General features: G+C 34.1%; 1 long non-coding RNA gene across 3 annotated transcripts; it reads left to right on the top strand.

Moving 5' to 3' along the window:
* Positions 1-4659: 4659 nt before the first annotated feature.
* On the top strand, positions 4660-8381 carry LOC113299421. 3 transcript variants are annotated; one of them, XR_003334891.1, is made up of 4 exons: positions 4660-4941; positions 5438-5484; positions 6423-7141; positions 8317-8381. It is a non-coding gene; the product is annotated as an uncharacterized LOC113299421 (long non-coding RNA). The 3 variants fall into 3 exon arrangements; XR_003334893.1 differs by having other exon boundaries at positions 6399-7141; XR_003334892.1 differs by having other exon boundaries at positions 5055-5484.

Genomic DNA, 8381 nt, shown 5'->3' with positions numbered 1-8381 from the left:
TACCACGTCGGGGGAACTCGGAGATGATACTTTGTGTTTTTGTAAGAGATTGAAGAATTGTCTTGTTAGTAATGATGTCAGTAGTGGTGTTGGGAAATTTCTTTTTTATAGACTGGGTGTCGCTATTCAGAATGGGGTTGGTGCTCAGCTTGTTGCTAGGCTACCAACTAAAGTTCTGTATGATTCTATGTAAGAAGTATTAAATAGTGATTAAGATATCGAACTTGGTTCTACAAATAAAGATAACTAATAAAATCCAAAAGAAAATACGATAAAATTTCTATGTCTTCTTTCCGCTTTGTCTACAACTCCAAGTCTTTAATCAATCACCAAAATCTTTGGCACAACTTTCATTTTGATCCAAAACCTGTAGCAAATAGTGAAATACATAAAAACGTAAAATTGAACAAAATAATAGAAACCTAAAGTAAACATACTACTACTAAAAAAAAAAAACCTAACATAAATCTAAAACCCTAAACCTAAAACTAAGTATGTTTCCGCGGCACCAAAAATTGATGTGATTCTAATTGTCGTACAAAAAGTGATAATAAAAGAAATTCGTTATTCAGACTTGTGAAGATTTGATTTTAAACCTAATTCTGAATTAAACTGGTAATTAAATGAAACATGATAACAATATCACGAGAGACTGGGACTCAGGATTCCACCATTCTTCAAATTTATGTGATTCATATATCATTTTTAGACAATTTTTGCTCATCTAATAGAAATATTGACTCTGATTCTTTGCTAAGTATATTTTTAAAATATTAACTATAAAATAAGCATAGTGCACCAAAAGTACTTAAGACTAAGCATACACCATCAAACAAAATCACAATTACTTAAGAAAACTCATAAATCAATTGAAATTAATGCAAAAAGTCATAACAACATTAATTATAATTACCACAAGCGTGAAATATGGCTACCTCCGTCATCCCAGTGTTGGGGTTTAGCTCCTCATATTGAAAACATTCTTAAAAGATTTATTCATAGCTCAAAAAGTGTTCGGATGAAAAAAGATAAACCAATAAAAACAACAAGTTTGTAACGTTGTGTTGCCGTTACAGACTAGCTGTTACAAAGTAACTGTTGCAACCTGAAGATAAGTGTTGCAAACAGAAAATAAGTGTTGCAAAAATCATGTTAAAGAATAACGACTTTTCCATGCAGTCAACTTCTTCTTCTTCACCTGCTGCTACAACTCTCTGCAACCTCTCGATTCTTCTATGTAGCGTCCCCAATCATTCCCAACCTCTTTGTTGACTTTATGTGGCTCGCACCACCTTATATATACGAAACAGGTCTAAAAATATCTCCATAAATTCCTTATTTATCTTGTTTTTCTTCTCCTAAAATTTGAGGGAATATATTCTTTCAATTTATTTACACGGCTTTTGATTTGTCTCCCAAACTCTTTCCAAAGACAGAGTAGAATACAACAGATAAGATTTTATTCACCCAATATTCACGAAATTACCAAAAATAAATTAATAATCGAGACATTCTCTTCCCAGTTTTACCGGAACAATAAGAAATTTTCCTTTGTTTTTACGATTCTAAAACAAATAGCTTCCCTGTTTAATCGCAGCAAATCAATCTCAATCCATATCTGAGATAACTTATGTGGAAAACTTGACTAAAATCATTCCAGAAAATCTCATTGTTGAAAAGCAATTTTTTCTGCCAAAACTCTCTTGAACATGAAGAAGAAAGTAGGGTCCCCTAACAGAAATGGGGTCCCTTTAACACATGTAATGGGGTGCCTTTAGTTTTTTTTTCCATGGGGGTGCAAATATCACTTTTCAAGCCAATTTTTCCATAAAAGTTTACTTCTCCAAAAACACCTATAAACGCATAAAATACCATAATAATTTCAAAGTCGAGCACTATCAATACAAAAAATTAAGAACAATTCAGACACAAAAGTGTGTCTATCGGTGGATCTTATGTAAGGATCTGTAACTACTCATAATACAAATCCCGATAGAAGTAATGGTGGGAGCCCTGAAGTTACTATTATTGCTGCCAATCCTCCTCCTTCCAGCATCACTCTTGGTGCCACCAACCCTCCTCCCCCTGGTAGCACCCTTGTAGGTACCAAAAACACCCAAGCTCCGCTTAACCTAGCCGATTTAATGCAGATGAATAAGAAGTTTTGTCCAAGACACGAGCGTATGTGGCTACTGCTCAGAGAAAGATACTTATTTATTTCAAGTCTCTGATGGAACAACTTTCCCCGAAGCAACGTAATCGTCAGGTGGAACAATCCAGGAATGCTTTCATATTAGTTGTTGGTGTTGACACATCAGGAACTCCAAGGGATGTCGAAGTTCGTGTCGTCACAGAGCCTCCACCATCAAGGAATCAACAACCCAATTATGTTACTCGTGAAGATTTGGATCGACTTTTGTGGAACCGTGATAAGGTAGACCCGTCTTCACTTCATCAAGACCAACCTCCTTATCCGCTCGAAATCCATAGGATTCCACTGCCAAGAAGATATTCCTCTCGTGTCTCATTTATGATTATCAAAAAGTATTTATAAAATAAAAATAAATTCTTAAGGGCATACTAGCGGCAGGTGAACGTATAAATGCTAGATTAAAACAGGAAAAACATGGAATCATATGCAAGATTGACATGGAGAAGGCATTCGATAATGTGAGGTGAGTGGCTTTATTCAAAATTATGAAGATGCATGAGTTTGGAAATAAGAGGAGAAAATTGATGGAATGGTGTATCTCTAGTGTTAACCTTTTGATTCTTGTGAATGGTAACTCTTCCGAAAAGTTCACATCTAGTAAAGGCCTAAGACATGGAGACCCACTATCTGCCTTCTTATTTCTACTGGTAGCGGAGTTCCTCACCAAACTACCACAACAAGAAAATCTTAAAGGAATAATGAAGGGTTTTAGAGCATCACGAGCATGAATTGTAATCTATCACCTGCAATTTGTAGATGACATTATCATATTCCTTGATTTTTGAAATTCTAGTAATTTTTTAGAACATTCAAGAGGTAAGATATTTAGTAATTCTTCTCATAATTTTTGAAACTCTAACTGGACTCAAACTAAATATAAAAAATTACAATGGTAAGTACTAAGGTAGATAACAAATTGTAGAGCTTACAAAAGAAATGAGTTGTAAAATACAGAAATTGTCAATTAAGTATCTTGGATTAACTTTAGGCGCCACTCCCAGAACTTATTTAATATGAGAGACGGTATTGGATAAAATGAAGAGCAAGTTAGCACATCGAAAGACCATATTCCTAAGAAAATTGGATGGGTTACTTTGATAAAATCAACTTTATCCAGCCTTCCAATTTACTATTTATCCTTAATAACTTTGGTAGATCTAATTGAGAAAAAGTTGGTCAATATCATGGGAATATTTCTTTGGAATACTAAACAAAACAAGCTCAAAATATGTTGTCTGGCACGGAGGAAGATGTGCAGACCTAAAAAACAGACGTATTGGGATTAAAATCTTAAGATATGCTAATATTTTTTTTGCTAGGTTGAAATGGTTTACTAAAGCAAAAAAACATAATTACAAGAATTACAAAATGAGGGCTCAAGGCTTCCCCACCCCCATAAACCAAAGGGGCAAAAAACTCTAAAAACACATAAAATAAGCTCATAGGAAAATTAGAAACGTTTCGCCCCTTATTTTCAACCCTAAAATTCTTCTTCTTAGGAATGAGACCAGCAATTATTTGAGTCAAATCATAGTCACTATAAGTCTCCTTGTAATCATCTTCATAATCATCATAAGTTTCATCATAGTTACAATCCTCTTCATTTTCATCTGAAGCACAATTACCACCCGGAACAAGCTTAATAGGAGATTGAGCTTTCTTCTTAGTTGACATTCTATCCAGTTGCTCTTTTTTTCCTTGAAATAGTCTTGTCTATAAGCTGGATCTCTAATGAATTTAGCACGCACTTCATCAATCTGAATAGTACTTGCCTCATCTAGTTCCTCCTTAGTCAAAATATTATCCAAATCAAAAACATTTTCCTCCAACCATGCTTGAATATCCTTGTTATGCTCACGGCTTGGACTTTCCTCATTAGATTGAATTCATAGCCATGATCTTGGCAGCTTGCTTGGCCACTTTTCTAGCTTGTTTCCTTGCTAGAATATCTGCATCAACTTCACCATAATCTTTCGAACCCATACTATTATCTAATTCACTAGAATCATCTTGTTCCTCCTCCACCAAAACCTCATTAGAGTCGTAAGATATGCTAATAAATGTCTCTTTAAAATGTATTATTAGGCCGACCGAGTAAAGCGAGTGAGGACTCTATATATGGTGAGTTTATGTGAATGTGGCACATAACTTTTTTTTCTAATTTGAAGCAAAAAGATTAGATTTGGTGCCCCAAACCTTTTTCAATCAACAATGAAAGGTCCAAAATGACCCTCCACATCTAATCTAATCTAATCTAATTCTTTTAAAAACCCAAGTCATAGGAGACCCCACGTCGCGCAGTGGGAATACCTCCCTCCTCCTTCAATGGTGACCCTCACCCACTCATAGAATTGATCCGTTCCACTTTTCCTCAAAGAAGAGAAAACCTAGGCTTTTTTCCACAATTAAACAAATTTTTCTATTTATCACCAAAAAAAAAAGAAAAAAAAAACACGAAATCTCAAAACCTACATCTCAAATATGTTTCAAAAAGGAAAAAAAAAAAACAAGTTTTCTGTTGAACGAAGTTGAATCTCCATAACCCTAATGACATCTCTTTTATCCATACCCTTATTCTATTCTCTTCTTCTCTCTTTGTTTGCCTTCTCCACCTCTTTGGTTTTGTGATAAAACCCTAACCCATGTATTATTTTGCAGTTACAATCAATAAACCCTAACCCATGTTTATTTTGCAGGTACAAAAGAGCAATATCACATTCTGTTAATCGGTGTGTGATCTTATACTTTTTGCCTATCTCACAGTTTTGTGAGATACTTATTTTTTTCTTTTTCTTTGATTGATAAAGAATTTGATTATGGGTTTCTTAGTTGATGTACACAGATATTTGGTTGGTATAAATTGCAGTGTGGATTATGTGAATCGATTCTTGCTATCGTTTCTTCTTCTCAGCACTTTGGTCGTTGGTTTTATTTTGATTACAAGTTATTTCATTGAAAAAAACGGCATTCCGGAAAAAGAAAAAAAAAAAGAAAAATGTGATCTGCACATATATAACACTTTCCCGGAACAAAAAAAAGGAAGGAAAAAAATTCATTAAAACCCTAAAACCACAGCATAATGTTCTCTTTTCACTCATCGTTTTTCTCCATTATATTCTCTTTGATTTTCAGAGTAATCATCGTGGCTTTTAGGTCATGTTCTTATTAATACGAAGGATAATCACGAAACAGGGGTTTGCTTATTTGGATGTTTCGATTTTGCAGACTAGGGTTTATTGAGGTTTCGCTTTTGACTTCAATCAAAATCACTGGTATGGCATCGCTTGATTCATTCTCTTCTTATTGTTTGGTTTCGAAAATCACTGTTTCAGACAAAACCCCTAATTGATATTTAATTTTGATTCTTGATGTGTTAGGTTTTTTTTTAATTTGTCTTATTGTATCTGAATTGCAGTAATTTTCTTAATTTTAGTTTACTGATTTTTCTAAGATAGTGTTTAGGTTGTACTGTTGATGGTAAGGTTTTTGTAGCCTAATTCCATTGATTTTCAAGTTTCTAATTCTCTTAGGGTTTCCTAGAGATTGTATTTCATGTTTGGCCACATGCATTCTTCTAATTGAACTTCCATCACATATTTCTTTATAAGGTTAGATTCTATGAACAGATTGTCCAATAAGGGTTTAGATGACTTGGTATTTGGATCTTAGTTGATATGAGTTCAGGTTGTGCTTTCTGCTTGGTTAATTGTGGACAAAACCTTTATCTAATAAGAGTTTATAAAATTTCCCCCTTTTTTTCCTCAGCTACATTCAAGTCAAAAAAATTCGTAAGAACAATCCTTATTACTCTATATACTACATATCCATTTTTCTCATCTTCGAGATCATGATGCAACTGTGGTACTTGCGCTGCTCATCCATCAGTTATGCTTATACTGTAATATCTTAATCTCTTTGCTAAAGTAAGCATGAATTTGATAAAAATGATTATAATAAGTTGTGAAACAAAAATGTAAGCATCAAGTTTCCAGATGTGAACATATGCATGAACTACATCTTTGGTTTCCGTTGACTATTAGCTTTTTCAACTAATTTTTAATGGATTCTTACGGATCAGGTGATCCTTACAACATACTTATACAAGTTTTTCTGATTGCTATTTGATGCATTACTACATGCATATACAGTTACTCTGATTGCTATATTATTCTTTTAATTTTCGTAGATGTTTCAACTGATTAAAAAGCAGGGAAATTTGACCCTTGCTGTTGTCAAGCTTGAATACACCACCATGCGCAAAGAGAGGCCAATAGATCTTTCTACTCCTTCAATGACCCTAATTAAGAACTTGAGGATGACCACATACATCCGTGGTGACAGGCCTGTCTTATGCGAAAAAAGGTTGTACTTCACTCACTCCTCCACAAACGTCGAAGTTGCGACCAGAGATAATCATGGAGTTCCAAGGTATGAGTTCCAAGGTATATTTGAGATAGGTACCTATGCGGTTTAGTAAAACCAATCGAAGACTTTAGAAGAATGTGATATTGTTGAACATACAAACTCAGGTAATCCAAAAGATTAAATTTTATTTTTGAAACCCCTATACAAGTACCAGATACAAAGTAGTTCTGATTTTAATGAAGAGTACCCATATGCAAGTAATGAAATTCCATTTTTGGAACTTATATTATTAATCAATGTAGCATTCTTTGTATTTGTGACCAGGAATGAATTTGATAAATATGATTTTGGACCTGAACACTGCTATTTGTTCCAAATACAGATTGGATCATTTGGGGCAAGTGAGACAAAGGAGCTGGGCTCAACAAGCTAGAGAGTAATTTTACTATCAACATTCACTAGAACCACTCACATGCAATCTAAGTTTGTTGGAAACAACTAATTTCTATAATGAAGTTGAATCAGCCCGTGAAGGACTTATGTCGTAATAGGCAATTCAGTAAGGTAATATGAGGTACATTTTAACATCTGTGTTTTCTTATATTCTTTATTACTTTGGTCCTCGATATATACCTTATTTTTTTAAATAATATGTGGTTGGCTGTCCCTTCGGTGATGGAGAAGTTCATGTTGCTAACAATGACCGATTTGGACATTATTGAAGATGTTGTTTATTTAAATATTTTTCCTATCTACATAACACAACATTGTCTCCCACCAAACAAAAATTTGCAATTGCATTAGATATCTGATTTATTAGTTAGCATTTACAACAGTGTAGGCATACACTTTTTGGTAGCACTGCAGACGTAAATCTTTGTTAGGATATGACGAAGGTTTCTAATTTATCGGTACTTAAAATAGTTGCTTTGGAACTTTGTAGTTATGCATTATAACTCTCTGCTAAAGAATGTTTATATGAGTTTTATAGTAACCAAAATCTTTGATTAAAATATTTGACATAAAATCTTAGGAAATAGATGGGGGACAAAAAGTGAGTAACTAGATTTGATTTTTAGACGTAAGTTTTGTATAAGATTGCAGATTAATATTCTAACCTCTTTATATAATTCATGTTTGAGACATATTCTAACTATTTAAATTACTTCTTTGGTTTTGTGTTGTGTAAAACATGCACTATATGCACCTCATATGTCTGTAAACCTTTCTCAAATACCAACCACTTAGTGAGTTTATGATTGTGTATTTGAGAAAGGGGCATGTTAATATCCGGTGTTTAGACTAAACTGTAGCTTATTAAATATCAGCGATATGGTAGAGCCGCACGTTCACGCAGGGAGTGTTATACCAGAATTCACTTATCGTTTAATTGGAAATGTTAGCCTAAACAATCCTTAGTGCCATCCACCCCTCCAGTTCATGGCCAGATATTTTTCAGTGGAGAATTAGCCTTTAGCCTGTCATGTTACAATGTTACGTGCACAGTCATCTACTATAGCGCCAACTACTATAGCATAGCAAGAGTTCTCAAATGTCCGAGTTCTTACCAACATGAAGGTGTTCATGTATTGAAGATGTTTTTGCAGGGTGCTACCTGCACAATTCTGTCGTTACCGGTATAAATTAGAGTTAGAGTGCATTGAATTATGGTGTTTATGATCTTTTCTTTAGTTTTACTTACTTTGTTGAGTCCTCTTTTCTTCTTTGTTCTGTTGCAGGTCCGAAAGATGCACTATGGTCGCAGAATCTTCAAGGTGTTGTGGTAGGAGATACCATAGAAACC

This window comes from Papaver somniferum, chromosome 7, assembly GCF_003573695.1.
Source record: "Papaver somniferum cultivar HN1 chromosome 7, ASM357369v1, whole genome shotgun sequence".
Taxonomy (NCBI): domain Eukaryota; kingdom Viridiplantae; phylum Streptophyta; class Magnoliopsida; order Ranunculales; family Papaveraceae; genus Papaver; species Papaver somniferum.
Note: the sequence above shows the minus strand (reverse complement) of the source record. Positions and strands in the feature narration are given on the sequence as shown.